Raw genomic sequence first — 21000 nt, forward strand, 5'->3', positions numbered from 1 at the left:
TTCATCACATGAGCTCTCATAATTCATTTGGTCAGGGACTTCAATGAGTTCTGCTGATTTGTCATCCAACTTAGTCATTGTGTTCATTAAAAAGAATGTCTTTCGTCTGCAGCATTTGGAGTAGAACAGTGTTACTTTGAGTAACGTTGAACAAAACTGCATGCAAGTTATCAAGTTGAACGCTCCTGTTTGTGGATAACTCGTGAGATTTATCTAGTTTTGCGTGGACATCATCGTATTTGGTTTGGGCTAAATTGAGTTGTTCCTGTAGAAGGCGATTTGTTCCTGTCGAAGATGATTTTGTTGAAGAGTTTGTGCTTGTTCGTCGTCATAGGTTTTTGCAATAACATTTAATTGTTCAGTTTTCAAACGCAGTTCCATAGCTAGCAGAATTTTTCCCTTGTCTGTGTCTGTCATCAGTTTCCCGGTTCTCTGCACCTTGTTGTGCACTGTGGTATTGGACCGATGCCAATCTTGGATGGCAAGACATCAGGGCTAAATTACAAGGCCTGCGCCCGGTGGTTGATTTTGGAGAGCGTTTGTCACAATTTCTACTGTTTTTCCGCTAATGGCATAATTAGGGTTGGTATCGCTGCTGAGGTCAGAGATCAATTATTTTATGGGTGAGGTTTCACTAATTAGCTGGGGAGTGAGAACCACTCCTTCTGATAGCTTGCACATTATTAGAATATTTGAGAGGAGAGAAAGAAATAATTATCCTATTTTTCCAAAGTTTGGTTTTGGAATAGGTTGGAAGCTGCAAAGATGATTTTAATCTATTTATGGGCGTTAATTAACCATCAGTGCTGTACCAGTATTGTGGTAGTTTGCTAAATGAATTTGCAAAAGCAAATTGAATTGATTAGTCAATGATAATAATTAATCATAACTGGATAGGCTATCTGGGAATTTAAACTTTAATTAACCTAAGAAGTTGTTTCATCTAGGTCGATATTGGAAAGTTTAAATATCAAATTTAATTGGAAGAACTTGAAAAGGTATGTTCGACAATTTAACTTATTCCATTGAATGAGACAATTACCCAGTCAATTGAGATTGGCAGAATTATCATAAATTTGTCCGTAGTTACACCATATGAGCACACAATATAATATTTTTTTAAATATATTACTTGCGGTTCACCACTTTAGGTCACTGATCGCACAAAGCTGAACTCGAACGGAAGTACAATGGAGGAACAATGGCCCAAGACGGAAGAGTTTAGCAGGGACACAGGAAAACAAAATGTTTTGTTTTGTTTTGTTAGCTGTAGCATCTCGTGCCAGATAGCTATTATTATACTGTTCCCACAGCACAAAGGATTCCATACAACATGGAAAGGGTGTTTACTAGTGACGTCTCACAATAACCCATTTGGCATACTCTTTTCTAGCGCTGCACATAAAAACAGATACGCCTTTGGCCTACCCATGCTGGCTCAACACTATAAGCAGACAGATAACACTTTGGCTTTGTCACCGAACAGATCTATCCTCAAATTTCTAACATTACTGGATCAATGCCCTTGCTCTAGAAATGAATATTGACCGACAGAATTAGTACAGTTTGGCATAACGGACTAAATCTGGAATTTAACAACTCATAAGAAACTCTGACATCATCTTATACGCGACACCGGGACAACTAAATGAGCAACACACACCACACGGCTCTATTCGTATCTAACGCAGTCTGTTTGAACAGTAATCTGTTTGCACAATTAATATATATACTTAATTTAATCAGAATACCTCATTCTATTACAGATTCCTCACCATTATATTGTGTCTCTAGTATGATTAAAAGAGATGACATGCTATTTTCAAATCGATTACCTAACGTTTAATTATTTTATTAAATTAATCAGGCAATAACAGACTCATTAGGAATCCGGGGCACCACGGAAGCATTGATTTATATAGAGCGGCTATCTCCTGAATCCACTCTTAAAGATCTGAAGATCTTTTATATCAATAGCAGTCATTCATTAATTATTCTTCACCTTCTATCAGTCTGATCTGAACATCGTAAAATTCTTGGTTATCTGCATGAACCCTAGCATAAATTATGAATCAGCAACAAATTGGCTTAATTATTTATTTACTAACTAACTAAATAATCACAGAAATATATAATAAACAAACAGTAGATATTGGTTACTAACAATGATAGAAAAGTCCCTAGTGGGCTAAGCCAATATGACAGCTTGGCAGACAAAGGGAAAGGGGAGGGACCGAGAAAGAGCGGGAAAGACAAATGGATTCATTACACACAGTCTATAATTATATTCATTGAAATGCTAATCCTTTGCACATGAACGGCCGCTCATTCGAGAATACTTGCAATGTATTTATATATACGCCCGTATGTCATTGTCTTCTCTCTTGGAATCCTCAATCGCCCTGTAGGGTTCATCAGAGTCTCTGATTAACTTTCATTGGAATCCTCGATCGCCCTGTAGGGTTCATCAGAGTCTCTGGTTAACTTTCATTGAAGTCACAAAGTATTTTGTGGTTGTAGGTGTTGGATACTTCAGAGTACCATTCAGAAATATTCTCATAGAAGAGTTGCTTCGGCGGTTGTCTGTATTCTCGTCCTAGGTTTACGTAATTTATAGCTGCAGACTAGTAATTTGTGTTCAAGATTTGCTCTTATTCTGTAGAAATCGATAGTCTCCGAGTTTAACCATTTCCAGCCGTGTAACCGATGCTCCACGTGGTATAGTCTTGTCCTTTGGTAGAGTTGTAGTTTAAACCACTTCACACACCAGCGTCACCCGGCATGTTTTGGTCTTAGGAATTCAACCATTTGCAACCTTAGCTTACACAGTGGTTTGTTTGAGGTGGTGTGAATTTCATCAGGAGTGGGTTTTATGCATTTCTGTGACGGCCGTTGGAAAAAGAGGACCAAAGTGCAGCGTCGTGAGCGTACATACTTTTAATAGTAGATGTCGCCAAGGTGCGGACTCCGGCCGCAAAACCTAAACCTATAGGGGAGGGTCTGGGTGGGCATCTATCCGTGGTGGCTGCTCTGGTGCGGGACGTAGACCCCGCTCCACCTCTGGCTTGGCCCACTTAGGTGGCGCCTCTAGAGCGGGGACCCTTGCCGCCGACCCCGGACTGAGCACCCTCGCTGCGGGCCCCGGACTAGGCACCCTCGCTGCGGGCCCCGGAATGGGCACCCTCGCAGAGTGTCCAGGACTGGGCACCCTCGCTGCGTGTCCCAGACTGGGCACCCTCGTTGCGGGCCCCGGACTGGGCACCCTCGTTGGAGGGCGACACTGGAGCCTCCGGACTGGGGGGCGACACTGGAGGCTCACGGACTGGAGGGCGACACTGGAGGCTCCAGACTGAAGGGCGTCGCTGGAAGCTCCGGACTGGAGGGTGTCGCTGGAAGCTCCGGACTGAAGGGCGTCGCTGGAAGCTCCAGACTGGACGCAGGCACAGGACTCACCAAGCTGGGGAGACACGCCTGGTTCTGGGAGCAGGCACAGGAATCACCAGGCTGGGGAGACATACAGGAGGCCTCTTCCTTGGCTGAGGCACCGGATACACTGGGCCGTGGAGGCGCACTGGCGGTCTCGAGCGCAGAGCTGGCAACACCCATTCTGGCTGGATGCCCGCTTCCACCCGGCAAATGCGGGACGCTGGCACCAAGCACACCGACCTGTGAATGCTCAGCCTCGACACAGTGCGCATCACCCCATAGCACGGGGCCTGACCAGTCACATGCTTACCACGGTAAGCACGGGGAATTGGCTCAGGTCTCCAAACTGACTCAGCCACACTCCCCGTGTTCCCCCCACACTGTTTTGTGGGGGCTGCCTCTCGGGCTTCCTTGCCAGCCGTGTTCCCTCATACTGTTGCTGCTCCGTCTTCCTCTCTGCTTCTACCTGCTCCCAGGGCAGGCGATCCCTCCCCTCCAGGATCTCCTCCCATGTCCAGGATCCTTTGCCATTTAGGATGTCCTCTCACGTCCATTCCTCCTTACCACGCTGCTTGGTCCGTTTCTGGACACAAAACATAGAATGACCACCCCAACTCACGCCCTGACCAAACCAAAATAGAGACATAAAAAGGATCTCTAAGGTCAGGGCGTGACAGTTTCAGTAGAAAAGAGCAGTCCATGACGCCGACGTAATGCCTATGCTCACGTGGGCATGGCCACTGACTATTTAATCTTTATATGAAAATCCATACTCTCATTTAGTAGGTTAACATTAACATTACATTTTTCACAAATTGTTTCATGTTTAATCACATACGTTTCACAATATTTAGATGTAAATCTGACAGCTGGGAAATGTACACTTAGGTTATACAGGTTATACAGTTATGTGTGTTTCTTGTCCTTTATGAAATCACCAAATTAAACACACTGGTCATACAGTGCCTTGCGAAAGTATTCGGCCCCCTTGAACTTTGCGACCTTTTGCCACATTTCAGGCTTCAAACATAAAGATATAAAACTGTATTTTTTTGTAAAGAATCAACAAGTGGGACACAATCATGAAGTGGAACGACATTTATTGGATATTTCAAACTTTTTTAACAAATCAAAAACTGAAAAATTGGGCGTGCAAAATTATTCAGCCCCCTTAAGTTAATACTTTGTAGCGCCACCTTTTGCTGCGATTACAGCTGTAAGTCGCTTTGGGTATGTCTCTATCAGTTTTGCACATCGAGAGACTGACATTTTTTCCCATTCCTCCTTGCAAAACAGCTCGAGCTCAGTGAGGTTGGATGGAGAGCATTTGTGAACAGCAGTTTTCAGTTCTTTCCACAGATTCTCGATTGGATTCAGGTCTGGACTTTGACTTGGCCATTCTAACACCTGGATATGTTTATTTTTGAACCATTCCATTGTAGATTTTGCTTTATGTTTTGGATCATTGTCTTGTTGGAAGACAAATCTCCGTCCCAGTCTCAGGTCTTTTGCAGACTCCATCAGGTTTTCTTCCAGAATGGTCCTGTATTTGGCTCCATCTATCTTCCCATCAATTTTAACCATCTTCCCTGTCCCTGCTGAAGAAAAGCAGGCCCAAACCATGATGCTGCCACCACCATGTTTGACAGTGGGCATGGTGTGTTCAGGGTGATGAGCTGTGTTGCTTTTACGCCAAACATAACGTTTTGCATTGTTGCCAAAAAGTTCAATTTTGGTTTCATCTGACCCGAGCACCTTCTTCCACATGTTTAGTGTGTCTCCCAGATGGCTTGTGGCAAACTTTAAACAACACTTTTTATGGATATCTTTAAGAAATGGCTTTCTTCTTGCCACTCTTCCATAAAGGCCATATTTGTGCAATATTCGACTGATTGTTGTCCTATGGACAGAGTCTCCCACCTCAGCTGTAGATCTCTGCAGTTCATCCAGAGTGATCATGGGCCTCTTGGCTGCATCTCTGATCAGTCTTCTCCTTGTATGAGCTGAAAGTTTAGAGGGACGGCCAGGTCTTGGTAGATTTGCAGTGGTCTGATACTCCTTCCATTTCAATATTATCGCTTGCACAGTGCTCCTTGGGATGTTTAAATCTTGGGAAATCTTTTTGTATCCAAATCCGGCTTTAAACTTCTTCACAACAGTATCTCGGACCTGCCTGGTGTGTTCCTTGTTCTTCATGATGCTCTCTGCGCTTTTAACGGACCTCTGAGACTATCACAGTGCAGGTGCATTTATACAGAGACTTGATTACACACAGGTGGATTGTATTTATCATCATTAGTCATTTAGGTCAACATTGGATCATTCAGAGATCCTCACTGAACTTCTGGAGAGAGTTTGCTGCACTGAAAGTAAAGGGGCTGAATAATTTTGCACGCCCAATTTGTCAGTTTTTGATTTGTTAAAAAAGTTTGAAATATCCAATAAATGTCGTTCCACTTCATGATTGTGTCCCACTTGTTGTTGATTATTCACAAAAAAATACAGTTTTATATCTTTATGTTTGAAGCCTGAAATGTGGCAAAAGGTCGCAAATTTCAAGGGGGCCGAATACTTACGCAAGGCACTGTAACTGTCCCTTAAGTGTCCACGAACCCTTCCCACATTCTCAAAAGTAGATATATTGTTGTCTCCCAGTTTGGGGATTTAGGAGTTTGGCCAAGTGAAGTCCTTTGTTCTCTCTCTGCGCTCTCTCCCTTTCTTTCTGCATGACCAGGGGGAGAGAGTCTCTGCCAGGAATTTATGACCTGAGATAACAAAACCTGGCTTCAGGAGAGAGAGTGGGAGAGGGGAGGGAATCCACAATCTACACCCTGAAAGGGCCACTTCATGACACAGTACATTCTTTAAATTGACATCGTGGTTTGATCACTGACAAAGCCATTGCAAGGTGTCAAAAGACTAGGTAAAAAAGCAAACATTTATAACCTTCAAAAACATCTTTGTTGTGTTGTGTGGACAGACCAGTGTGTTGTGAAATAATGTTATGCTCCAGCTCTTTTCCTTGCAGCACAATCAACATATGTAATGCTGTTCTGATTAAGAAATCTGGATAAGCCCATTAATAACAGTCAAAGGAACACTTAAGGGGTAATCTAGCCCAAAGTTTATTGAATTTGATAGGGTATCAATTTCCATTTCACTGTTAATTGAAAATTTAGTCCAGAGGCAATAACAATGAATACACCATTCTCACCTTCCCCTGGGGCGACAAGTAGCCTAGTGGTTAGAGCGCTGGGCCAGTAACTGAAAGGTTGCTGGATAGAATCCCTGAGCTGACAAGGTAAAAATCTGTCGCTCTGCCCCTGACCATGGCAGTTAACCCACTGTTCCCCAGTAAGCCATCATTGTAAATAATAATTTGTTCTTAACTGACTTGCCTGGTTAAATAAAAAAATGACTTTCATGTAGCTATGTTTGTTTCTCGTGTCTCTTTATATGAGGATGGAAATTGAGAGGCTAGATATGTAAAGAACAAACTAGCTTCGGAACTTGTGTTTTATATGCTACAAAAATATACTACAATTTAATTTGTACTTGCATGAACAGCATGTTATCTCTTAAATTAGACTTTTCAACCTTACAGAGTCAAAGTAAAGAAACCGACTTGAGACTGAATTACTCGGATTCGATTTGCCAAAGCTAGGATGATGTGAGCCTAGCTACTTATTATCAATGTGTCCAATGATATGCTTTGTTTATACGTCATCCTCATCCCTCATTTGAATGTGTACCGTGCATTACCTGTAAGTTGCCGTCACATCTTCTGATTCAGCAACAGGTCAGCTAACTAGCTACCGGTCTTAGGCTGTAAAAGCAATTTACATTTCTTTATCTTCCCCAGAAATGATGACTTAATAAGGGAAAAGTGGGTTACATTAATTTGCCAAGCTCAGGATGCACCCAAGTTGATCACACAAAAGTACCGTTTGCAGAGCACATTTTGCAGATGAGTGCATTGAACCTGCTGCAAAAAAGGATGGGGTACGCCAAGCTTCTGACACTGAAGCCTGATGCAGTCTGTCATGACTTTGACCTGAGGGGGAGGTTTATGACCCCCATAAATACCTTTCCCCCTTTTCCTCTCTCTACTCTACCGTACTGACTATTGAAAATCCCTTTGTTAACATTGAGAGAGAGTCTGGTGACATCAAAAGATGGGAAACGGAACCATATTTCGGTAATCCAACCAGTTGAAAATATGCGTTGGGACTTAATGAATATGATGTCAGTTCAGTTGGCGTCTGAGACATGATTACTGATGATAGGACGACATAAACTGTATCTTGGAAAGTCTACACATTCTAGTTATCAGATTCACATGGAATTGTTGTACAATATACATTTTTAAATATGAAACTACTTGTGAAAAGATTCAATGTAATTTTAGCTCCTAAATGAGATAACGGTTTATCATAGAGAAACTCTGCTCACTCAGAGGCCCGCCCAAGTGAACAGACATGGGTTGTATAAACTATGAAACACGCCCTTCTTTCACCACTAAATAAACCTGTTGATGAAAATGTAACTTCCTGTTCCAAGGACGTGCGGACTGGCAGTCCCCACGTTGAAAGGAGAAAGACCACCTACAGAACTAAGCCAACATCAGCAAGAACCTAACGCAATTGGCCTCGAATTTCAATGTGAAGGTGACGACCTACACGCTGTAAGGATGAATTTCGACTATACCAGCCAGAAAATAGCATGAGCTTAAAGTATGGCAACTTGGTATGAACTTTGAACTCTTATTCACTAAAGAAGTGCTACCCCCCCCCCCCCCCCCCCCCCCCGCTAAATATGGGCTAGGAGAGGACAGACAGAGTGTACATTCCACCACACTCCAGTTCACCACTAGACAGTCTTCAGAGGACCAGAGATCCATGTTGGACCACCCGGCCTCCCATCTACGAACAATCTACCGAAGTGCAGGTCAGAGTAAATATTTATTGCATTCTCCTTTTTCAAATGGGCAGTTATTTAGAATGCATAAGATACTGTATTTAAGATAGCATAGCTGCCTACTGCCCGATAGGGACACAAAACCTTTTTGTTCCTCAGTCTTCCCGCTCTTTCATTCAAACCCAACCCCAATTCCTTTGTGTAACCAGCCGTCATGTCGGCTCCGTCCACCAGGGACGTTTTCTTTATGACATAATTTGTAATCAATGTATTTTCCATTCTGTGTAGATGTAATTCTGTGTGATTATTTAGGTATTTAGTAAATAAATAATTAAGCCACATTTTGTATTGCTGATTCAACTTGTTAGCCAGGGTTCGTGAAGACCAAGAATTTACAACTTTCAGATGAGACTGAATAAAGTCACGATTAAATATTGACTGCTATTGATGTAAAAGATTACTAGGTCTTTAAGAGTTTATTCGGGAAGATAACAGCTCTATAAACATTATTTTGTTGTGCCCCGACTTTCTAGTTAATTACATTTACCTGATTAACTTAATCAGGTCATATTAATTACAGAGAAATGATTTTATAGAATAGCATGTCATATCACTTAATCCGGCATAGCCAAGGACATGACAAGTCCCAACACATGAGTTGCCACTGACAGTCCCAGCAGCAAGCGTTGGTCACCCCGTAAGTAGTTAACATAGAATAGTAGAGATTATTAGCTAGCTAGCTAATTTATTTGTCAATGAGCTAATGTTACAGTGCCTTGCGAAAGTATTCGGCCCCCTTGAACTTTGCGACCTTTTGCCACATTTCAGGCTTCAAACATAAAGATATAAAACTGTATTTTTCTGTGAAGAATCAACAACAAGTGGGACACAATCATGAAGTGGAACGACATTTATTGGATATTTCAAACTTTTTTAACAATTCAAAAACTGAAAAATTGGGCGTGCAAAATTATTCATCCCCTTTACTTTCAGTGCAGCAAACTCTCTCCAGAAGTTCAGTGAGGATCTCTGAATGATCCAATGTTGACCTAAATGACTAATGATGATAAATACAATCCACCTGTGTGTAATCAAGTCTCCGTATAAATGCACCTGCACTGTGATAGTCTCAGAGGTCCGTCAAAAGCGCAGAGAGCATCATGAAGAACAAGGAACACACCAGGCAGGTCCGAGATACTGTTGTGAAGAAGTTTAAAGCCGGATTTGGATACAAAAAGATTTCCCAAGCTTTAAACATCCCAAGGAGCACTGTGCAAGCGATAATATTGAAATGGAAGGAGTATCAGACCACTGCAAATCTACCAAGACCTGGCCGTCCCTCTAAACTTTCAGCTCATACAAGGAGAAGACTGATCAGAGATGCAGCCAAGAGGCCCATGATCACTCTGGATGAACTGCAGAGATCTACAGCTGAGGTGGGAGACTCTGTCCATAGGACAACAATCAGTCGTATATTGCACAAATCTGGCCTTTATGGAAGAGTGGCAAGAAGAAAGCCATTTCTTAAAGATATCCATAAAAAGTGTCGTTTAAAGTTTGCCACAAGCCACCTGGGAGACACACCAAACATGTGGAAGAAGGTGCTCTGGTCAGATGAAACCAAAATTGGCAACAATGCAAAACGTTATGTTTGGTGTAAAAGCAACACAGCTCATCACCCTGAACACACCATCCCCACTGTCAAACATGGTGGTGGCAGCATCATGGTTTGGGCCTGCTTTTCTTCAGCAGGGACAGGGAAGATGGTTAAAATTGATGGGAAGATGGATGGAGCCAAATACAGGACCATTCTGGAAGAAAACCTGATGGAGTCTGCAAAAGACCTGAGACTGGGACGGAGATTTGTCTTCCAACAAGACAATGATACAAAACATAAAGCAAAATCTACAATGGAATGGTTCAAAAATAAACATATCCAGGTGTTAGAATGGCCAAGTCAATGTCCAGACCTGAATCCAATCGAGAATCTGTGGAAAGAACTGAAAACTGCTGTTCACAAATGCTCTCCATCCAACCTCACTGAGCTCGAGCTGTTTTGCAAGGAGGAATGGGAAAAAATGTCAGTCTCTCGATGTGCAAAACTGATAGAGACATACCCCAAGCGACTTACAGCTGTAATCGCAGCAAAAGGTGGCGCTACAAAGTTTTAACTTAAGGGGGCTGAATAATTTTGCACGCCCAATTTTTCAGTTTTTGATTTGTTAAAAAAGTTTGAAATATCCAATAAATGTCGTTCCACTTCATGATTGTGTCCCACTTGTTGTTGATTCTTCACAAAAAAATACAGTTTTATATCTTTATGTTTGAAGCCTGAAATGTGGCAAAAGGTTGCAAAGTTCAAGGGGGCCGAATATCTCTGACAATAACCTCTATATCCTTGTGTTCACTGAGCTAGTTAGCTAGCTAGCTGTTAGTAAAATATATGACTCAAAAGAGAACAGGTTTTACAATCGGATTTCTTTGTATCTCTTTCGGTGCATTAAATTTCAAAATCACATTGTAAAGCGTATTCTCTTTTAAGTTAGCTAACATTGATGATATAGATGTGTGGTATTTTTTTGATTTGGAAGGACAATTGTGTATAATATGGTGGATGCTGCGTAATGGACGTAAATAATCGTCATATTTTATAGTGTTTGATCACCATTCAAAAACACAAACATTCCAAAAATAAACATGGGATTTTAATACGCATATTTCCTGTAGACTACATTTAAAACCTCTCCAGAAAAGGCCCTCTGGAACAGTAAAGGAAATTAAATTCACTACCCCTTAGTCTACCATTTTCCTTTTCACAAACACTACAGGCTGCAGGATCTCCTCTTCAATGAGGTCACCCCTGACCTAGCTCTGAGACTACGTCCAAGATGCCTGACAGTAGTTTTCAAGGTAATGTACTCACGTTTAGATATGCCGATTAAAGAAAAGGCACTGTGGAACAGTAAAGGAAATTCAATTCACTACCCCTTAGTCTACCATTTTCCTTTTCACAAACGTTACAGGCTGCTGGATCTCCTCTTCAATGAAAGAGTTTCAAGTTCCTTGGTGTCCACATCATCAACCAACTATCATGGTCCAAACACATCAAGACAGTCATGAAGAGGGAACAACACCTTTTCCCCCTCAGGAGACTGAAAAGATTTGGCATGGGTCCTCATATCCTCAAGAAGTTGTACAGCTGCACCATCGAGAGCATCCTGACCATTTGCATCCCCACCTGGTATGGCAACTGCTTGGCATCCGACTGTAAGGCGCTACAGAGGGTAGTGCATACGTCCCAATATATCACTGGGGCCAAGCTTCCTGCCATCCAGGACCTATATACTAGGCGGTGTCAGAGGAAGGACCAAAGAATTGTCAAAGACTCCAGTCACCCAGGTCAAAGACTGTTCTCTCTGCTACCGCATGGCAAGCGGTACCAGATCACCAAGTCTAGGTCCAAAAGGCTCCTTAACAGCTTCTATCCCCCAAGCTATAAGACTGCTGAACAATTAATCAAATGGACATTTACATTGACCCTCCCCCTTTGTTTTTACACTGCTGATACTCGCTGTTTAATATCTATGCATCGTCATGTAGCCTGGAAAAAGTAAACCCAGCACAGGACACAAACTAATTTGGGATTGTTTACTCTGTTGAAGATTACATTTAAAATAGGATAACGTAGAAGGGAAATCACCACAAGATGAAGTCACCATAAAGTAAAGTTCGGTCTGAATCACAATCAAGTGAAATAAATCTGTTAGTAAAGTGCATAGAAACAACCTGAGAACAATAAGTACAATATAAAATGCATAAACGGTAGTGGCTCTACTTTAAACACACTGTCCACGTGATACCCTAACCCCACATGGAACAGTAGATCCTCATCTCACCCATACAGCACTGGAGGAAATGTCATATCAACAGATAAATTACAATTAAAAAATGAAACAAAATATAACACCCTAAATGTGTAGTACCCTGTACTTCGATCACTCTGTACAGAGTAGGGCCCCAGGCATCCTGAATCTTGTTTCTATCCTTAGGTCTGTGGCGTAAGTAAACCAGCTGGCCTACATCAATGGCTGGACAGTACACTTTGTTCAAGTCTCTCTGATGATTTTTGTTCTGTGTACTCTCTTGCACTTTTGTGTGCCTTGTTCAAACGCTCCTGGTGAACAGCCAACCAGTTATGTTTCTTGTCGAACACCACCTCTTAACCTAACATAGCATCAACAGGAAGGTGTTGTTGAACCACGAAAAGCAGGTAGTACGGCGAGTACCCAGTGGTGGAATGGGGCGTCACATTGTAGACATACACCAACTCTGGTAACTGCTCAGGCCAAAGGCACTTCTTTTCTGGCGACAGTGCGTGCAGACGATCATGGAGCGTTCTATTAAACCTCTTGCACTGAGCGTTCCCCTCAGGGTGATGGAGGGTCATGCGGGTTTCCATAAAGCTTACTCAACTCGGCGATGACTTCACTCTCAAAATGTCTCCCTCGGTCAGAGTGCAATCTCTCAGGCACCCCATACTTCAGCAACCACTCCTTGAGAAGGACCTTTGCTGTAGTATCGCCTTACTGGTCATGAGTATGGAACACTTGAGTGAACTAAGTGAAATCATCCGTTACCACTAACACATTCTCACGATCATCAGACGCAGGATCCAGGATGGTGAAATCCACTGCAATGACTTCAAGGGGCCGTGAAGCTAGGAAGGGTTTCATTGGCTGTGGCATCTTTGTCAACATCTTCATACATCCTAACCCATCTCTGTCTAAGTAGGTTCTGTGTGTGTTCTATCCCCTGGTGTCCCATGCGATCATGTATACTTTCAAGTACTGGTTCCAGTTTGGTTATTGGAATAATACACAAACTAATGTGTTCTAACCAATGAGACATGGTTAAACTGTTCCACATTAACTTAGATATAGCAACTATTTCAGGTTAATTAAAGCAAATTCCTTTAGCCTATACGGGGTTGACAAATCATTCAAATTGATTAATAAATCTGTTTTACCAGCTTAATTGTGTTTAGGGAGACCTTTTAACAGCATTGTGAAATTCTACCTTCACTGGTACCTTGGCGATTTTAGCTTGTGTTAACAGTGACCTCCGGTGGTGAAGAATCGCCAGTAATTATTTTTAAATAATTCAGGTTATGCTGTACGATATCTAACCAGTCTCAACTGATTGGATATCATTGTCTCATTCAATTGAATACATACGTTAAATTGCTACACTACCTTTCCAGGTTGGTTATTGGAATAATACGCAAATTAATGTGTTCTAACCAATGAGACATCGTTAAACTTTTCAATGTTTACGTAGAGATAGCAACTCTTCAGGTGAATTCAAGTTACAATTCCCAAATAGCCTATAGAGGTTAGATGTATCATTAAAATCGATTTAATCAATTAAATCTGTTTTGGCAAGTTCAGTAATAACCAACTCACATGACTGACCCAGTCTTGATCATTCACTGACATTTACAAACTGAGTTAAATCGTGTTTGCAGCCTCCAACTCAAAAACCCAAACATTACGTAAATTGAAATAACTGATCATCATAACAATGAGCAATCCATCAGATGGGTTTCCACCCATTTTTCATCTAATCAGTGGACCTTCACCCACGGAAAGATTGATCGCTGACCTCAGCAACGATGCAAATCCTATCTATGCCGAGGGGCTGAAAATGTTAGATTTTGATGCCATAAGCGAGAAAAATGCAGACATTGTGACGGACTCTCTTCAAAATAGACTATCAGGCCTGGAGGCCTTGTGAAGGTTCTCTCCAGTTTAGCCCTCAACTATGCCCACCAGCAGAGATGGACAGTACCTCAGTGCCCAGCAGAGGCACAAGCAGGAAGCTGGGGAGTTCAAGGCACAGGTGGAGAGAACCAGGGAGCTGGCATCGAAAGCAGAAAAAGATAAGCTACTGCTAGCAGAGGAACTATGTGTGAGAACAGATAAATTGGAAGATCTGGCTAATACTTATAACAAAGAACGCGAACAAACTCTTGACCAAGTCTGTATTCTAATGGAACAACTCGTTTTAGCCAAAACTAAATACGATGAAGTCCACGCAAAAAATAGATTAATCTGATGAGCTAGCTAGAAACCAGGGCGAGCAACTTGATGCCCTGCAAATGGTTATGAATGAAACCACTCAAAGCAATAATGCTCTATTCCAAAAGCTGCAGACCTAAGACGATCAATTAAAACCTGTTGAGTGTAGGGGGCAGTATTTTGATGTTTGGATAAAAAACGTACCCAAATGAAACGGCCTATTTCTCAGGCCCAGAAGCTAGAATATGCATATAATTGTCAGATTAGGATAGAAAACACTCTAAAGTTTCCAAAACTGTCAAAAATATTTGTCTGTGAATATAACAGAACTTATATTGCAGGCAAAAACCTGAGGAAAATCCAACCAGGAAGTGCTGTTTTTCCTGAAAGCTATCTGATCCATTGCATGCATTCGCTCCATTTAAAGGGATATAAACCAGATTCCTTTTCCTATGGCTTCCACATGTTTTGAACAGTCTTTAGACATAGTTTCACAATTTTATTTTGAAAAATTAGCGAGAAAGATCACATCGCGTCATTGTATGGCTGGGTGCCAGCAGCGTTTTGCATGCGCAACAGCTTGGATCAGACATTTTCTCTCTCTCTCTCCTTTTGAAGAAGGTACAGTCCGGTTGAAATATTATAGATTATATATTGTAAAAACAACCTGAGGATTGATTATAAAAAATGTTTGACATGTTTCTATGAACTTTACGGCTACTATTTGGAATTTTAGTCTGCATGGTCGTGACCGCTGGAGCCTGTGGATTTCTGAACATAACACGCCAACCAAATGGAGGTATTTTGGATATAAAAATATTCTTTATGGAACAAAAAGTAATAAACAACATTTATTGTGTACCTGGGAGTCTCGTGAGTGCAAACATCCGAAGATCATCAACGGTAAGTGATTAATTTTACTGCTTTTCTGACTTTAGTGACCAATCTACTTGGCTGCTAGCTGTTTGTAATGTTTTGTCTGCTTACATAAACGTTTGGTATGCTTTTGCCGAAAAGCTTTTTAAAAATCTGACACGCCAGGTGGATTAACAACAAGCTAAGCTGTGTTTTGTTATATTGCACTTGTGATTTCATGAAAATTAAATATTTTTAGTAATTTAATTTGAATTTGGCACGCTGCAATTCAGCAGATGTTGATGAAAATGATCCCGCTAACGGGATGGGTACATCAAGAAGTTAATGAACACAATGATCAAGTTGGAGGAAAATGTGACCTCTAAACAAAAGGAGGACATCGCATCACTGGATCTCTCACTCCACACTCGAGACCTCTCACTGCAAACCATAACAGATAAGTAGTATGAGGCAGAGCGGAGCAAGTGCGAAACCTACGTGTCTAAAATAAACAACCTCAACTCCCAGGTGGACTCTGCGATGCAGCAGAACACCACCCTTAGGTATCATCTGGAGGAACTCCAGAACAGTCACGCGCTGTCGCGGGACAAGCAAGCTTCGTTCAGCTTTCTTTGGCATGCTCACTGAAACAAGAATGGAAGATCTATTACCATTCAAACAACGGTTTCTGTCAAACATGTCTCCCAACTTCATTAACTACTTGGGCCCTACTGCCCACGTCGGGTTGCCAATCTCGACACCCTGAGAGCTTGCAAGCACCGCTTTTGAAGCATCAAAAGCAAGCCAGGCTAAGAGCCCGGACACCTCAACTTTCGAACTTAGGCGGGAACCATTACTCGAATTAGAAGGTGCTGCATCGGGGACATGTGGGGTAAAAGAGGATGATCAAAGGGGGTGGCTACCAAGTAACCACCACCCCGACAACCACCGCCATAACATAACGATGTATGTCCCCAATCTAACAGGTCCCGTAGAGATAAACCTAGCAGATATGTCCCTGTGCCTAACTTTCACAAAGGGCCAGGGCACAAGGGTAACAAGTGTGACAAGGGGAACAAAGTGTTCAACAATGATCTAATCGCTAACCGAAATGATATAGAAGCTCTGATAAGAGATGGGAGTAATAGAAATGTTTGTGTCCTCTTGAATTGCATGAGTTTCAACTCATCTCTTATCAGAGCTTCTATATAATTTCGGTAAGAAATTTGAGAAAGAGGACAAGGATATGTCATCATGACTAGGCGTAAAATCGTTGGAGACCAAGTCCGCTGAAACTCATGCAATTCAAGAGGACACAAACATTTCCATTACCAACGCCCCCAATCAAATCCCTGTCCAGGAACCGCTCGTTCTAGACACAAGCTCGCAGGTTTTGTCTACAGACTTGGATCCGGATGTGGAGATACACAAGATAAGCAGCTTTAAAACAGATGATTCCGCTCCCATTCCGATAGAGGACCCACTGGGTCAAGTAGGTGACTTATCTGTCTTGGAAATCGACACAGATTACAAACCGCTCCGTTTTGTTGGGGATATGACGAGTAAAACCAACTCGAACAGGCCATACCTTAGAACAGTCCTGGAGGACTGTTTGACCTGTCACGCTCTGACAGATTCAGGTTCGACAATTTCCCTCATATCCGAAACCTTGCTGGATGAACTAAAAAGAGGCAGTGGACCCAGCAAAACGTTGGTTGAAAACGGAACATTGCGATATGAATCTTCAAGGCTTCACTCAAGGGACCTCGCCCCTAACTAAGCGTCTCCTACTTAAACTCAACTTCGAAAGCGTGTCACTGATCCACCCCGTGTGTGTGACTAGCATTGAAATTGAACGGATGCTGATTGGGATCGATTTAATTGACAGTTTGGTACCACTAATGGATTGGAAAACCATCCGGGGCAGCAGGATGGTTAGAGTGTTGGACTAGTAACCGGAAGGTTGCAAGTTCAAACCCCCGAGCTGACAAGGTACAAATCTGTAATTCTGCCCCTGAACAGGCAGTTAACCCACTGTTCCTAGGCCGTCATTGAAAATAAGAATTTATTCTTAACTGACTTGCCTGGTTAAATAAAGGTTCAATAAAAAAGAACTGGTCACAAACACCTATGCCAACTCTGTTGACTTCACTGCATTCTTCCAAGGCTACCTGCCATACACTGTGCAATGACGTGGGTTCGACATCAGCATCTGAAGCAAACCCGGTGAACTTGGCCATGAGCCCACCATTGGTGGCAAATGACAAGGTGAGTTCAACTCGGAACTTCAACGAACATGAGGTTTTCCTGTGTGGCTTGGGTGACTCACCAGCCGACACTTACCGCCCTGCTCTGATAGGGGGCGTGTGCCTAAACGGCACTATGGTTAAGGATGCCAGACTGGCAACCTGGTCAGAAAAATCCACAATCAGTTTGGAAACATTCAAGGCAATTTCGAAAACAGATAACCATCATCCCCTTGTGCCGAAAACGTTTAGATTTCCACTGGGAACGACACTGCAGTAGGGGTGTGTGCGCTATCGATCCGCATTGGAACCAAGGAAGGATCTCACTACCTACTGGTTGTCGCGGACCTCCCACATACAGTCTACATTTTGGTAAGATTGGGTGTTAAACTCGATACCATACACCAAGTTCTTTGGTCTTTGGCACAGCCAAAACAACATGCCTTGTCTTTGGGATGTTGGCTAACTCCTACGTTTGTTAGACAATACAAAATCCCACTCGCAGCATACGCAGAGGTACAAGAGATTATCGATTCCTTATTAGCTAAACGGATAATCAGGGAATGTAACAGTACGTACAGCGCTCCCGTGTGGCCCGTTCTAAAACCACAATGGTAAATGGCGTCTTACTGTTGACTATAGACAACTCAACAAACTGGTTCCGTTGTCTCATTGGCCAATGAATAAGGCCAAGTACTCGTTGGCCAAAGGTGGCAAACGCCAAGTACTTCTCCACCGTCAACGTGGCGAATGGTTTCTGGACCATGACAGTCTACCCTCGTGACCAACACAAGTTGGCTTTCTCTTTCTCGAACAAGCTCTTCACGTTCAATCGTTGACCATTCGGATATGTGAACTCCCCCTCAGAGTTCAACATCTTCCTGCACAAGGCAATGCCAGACGCAGCCTCTAGGGGGACGATAATCTACGTGGACGACATTCTCATGAGAAGTGAGACTTGGTCACATCACCTCAACGAAATGGACCACGTTCTCACCCAACTTGGGACTGCAGGGGCTAAATTGGCCATCATGAAAGGACAATGGTGCAGGACCAAGGTAAACTATGTTGGGCTTCTGGTGGGTGCCAAGGGCATCCTGCCACAGTCTAACAGAATCCAATAGAAAATCTTTGGACGGAGTTGAAAGTCCGTGTTGCCCAGCAACAGCCCCAAAACATCACTGCTCTAGAGGAGATCTGCATGGAGGAATGGGCCAAAATACCAGCAACAGTGTGTGAAAACCTTGTGAAGACTTACAGAAAATGTTTGGCCTCTGTCATTGCCAACAAAGGGTATATAACAAAGTATTGAGAAACTTTTGTTATTGACCAAATACTTATTGTCCACCATAATTTGAGAATAAATTCATTAAAAATCCTACAATGTGATTTTCTTTTCTCATTTTGTACCTATGATGAAAATTACAGGCCTCTCTCATCTTTTTAAGTGGGAGAACTTGCACAATTGGTGGCTGACTAAATACTTTTTTGCCCCACTGTACATATGAGATGAGTAATGTAAGGTATGTAAACATTATATAAAGTGCCATTGTTTAAAGTGACTAGCGATACATTTATTACATCCAATTTTTAATTATTAAAGTGGCTAGATATTTGAGTCAGTATGTTGACAGCAGCCACTCAATGTTAGTGATGGCTGTTTAACAGTCTGATGGCCTTGAGATAGAAGCTGTTTTTCAGTCTCTCGGTCCCAGCTTTGATGCACCTGTACTGACCTCGCCTTCTGGATGATAGCGGGGTGAACAGGCAGTGGCTCGGGTGGTTGTTGCCCTTGATGATTTTTGGCATTACTGTGACATTGGGTGGTGTAGGTGTCTTGGAGGGCAGGTAGTTTGCCCCCGGTGATGTGTTGTGCGGGCCTTGGAGAGCTTTGCGGTTGTGGGCGGAGCAGATGCCATACCAGGCTGTGATACAGCCCGACAGGATGCTCTCGATTGTGCATTTGTAAATGTTTGTGAGTGTTTTTGGTGACAAGCCAAATTTCTTCAAATTTCTTCAGCCTCCTGAGGTTGAAGAAGCACTGTTGTGCCTTCTTCACCACGCTGTCTGTGTGGGTGGACCATTTCAGTTTGTCTGTGATGTGTACGCCGAGGAACTTAAAACATTCCACTTTCTCCACTACTGTCCCGTCGATGTGGATAGGGGGGTGCTCCCTCTGCTGTTTCCTGAAGTCCACAATCATCTCCTTTGTTTTGTTGACGTTGAGTGTGAGGTTGTTTTCCTGACACCACATTCCGAGGGCCCTCACCTCCTCCCTGTAGGCCATCTTGTCATTGTTGGTAATCAAGCTTGCCACTGTAGTGACGTATGCAAACTTGATGATTGGGTTGGAGGTGTGCATGGCCACACAATCATGGGTGAACAGGGAGTGCAGGAGAGGGCTGAGAAGGCACCGTTGTGCATTGGTGAGGTGTTGTGACTCTAACAGTTTGTGGGCACCATTTGTCACCGTTATAGTGCAATTACTGTGTTATTTAGTGTTGTGTAGTGGCTTTGCCGGCATGCATCCCACATTTATTTTGTTTGCCCCACCAAGATTTACATATTAAAATCATCACTGACGAGGGGATACGTATCCCCAAAAATGTTCATACACCTAGCCTGGGTACTATTCTGTACATTCTATCACTTGTCATGTTTCAAAGATGTTTTGTAATGACAGAGTACAAGGAGTGGAATGTTGGATAAACATAAACTATATACAAATCTACTGTATATTTCTATATACACAGAGTGTACAAAACATTAGGAATGCCTGCTCTTTCCATGACATTGATTGACCAGGTGAAAACTATGATCCCTTATTGATGTCACTTGTTAAATCCACTTTTATCAGTGTAGATGAAGGGGAGGAGATAGGTTAAGGGAGGATTTTTAAGTCTTGAGACAAGTGTGCCAGTCAGAGGGTGAACTTGCAAGACAAATGATTTAAGTGCCTTTGAACGGGGAATGGTAGTAGGTGTCAGGCACACGCAGACCGGTTTGAATGTGTCAAGAATTGCAATGCTGCTGGATTTTTCATGCTCAACTGTTTCAAAAGGATGTTCAACTCAATATTAGGAAGGTGTTCCTAATGTTTTGCACACTCAGTGTACATCGGTAAATAAAGATGTGTGTGTTCTGTTTTTGTTGTCATTAACCAAAGAGACAGAGCTATCTTTTGACCTTGTGTTTTCCATGATGCAGTATAAAATACAGAAATATGTATTGTTGGTGTAAGGGTTCTCGTCCCCCTCTTCTGAGGAGGAGTAGCGAGAAGGATCGGAGGACCAATGCACAGCGTGGTAAGTGTCCATAATGTTTAATCAAATGAACACTGAAATACAAAACAATAAACGTGAATAAACGACACAAACGAAACAGTCCCGTGTGGCACAAACACTGACACGGAAAATAAACACCCACAACTCAAAAGTGAAACCAGGCTACCTAAGTATGATTCTCAATCAGGGACAACG

The sequence above is a fragment of the Oncorhynchus mykiss genome, chromosome 26 (genome assembly GCF_013265735.2).
Source record: "Oncorhynchus mykiss isolate Arlee chromosome 26, USDA_OmykA_1.1, whole genome shotgun sequence".
NCBI classification, from domain to species: Eukaryota; Metazoa; Chordata; class Actinopteri; order Salmoniformes; family Salmonidae; genus Oncorhynchus; species Oncorhynchus mykiss.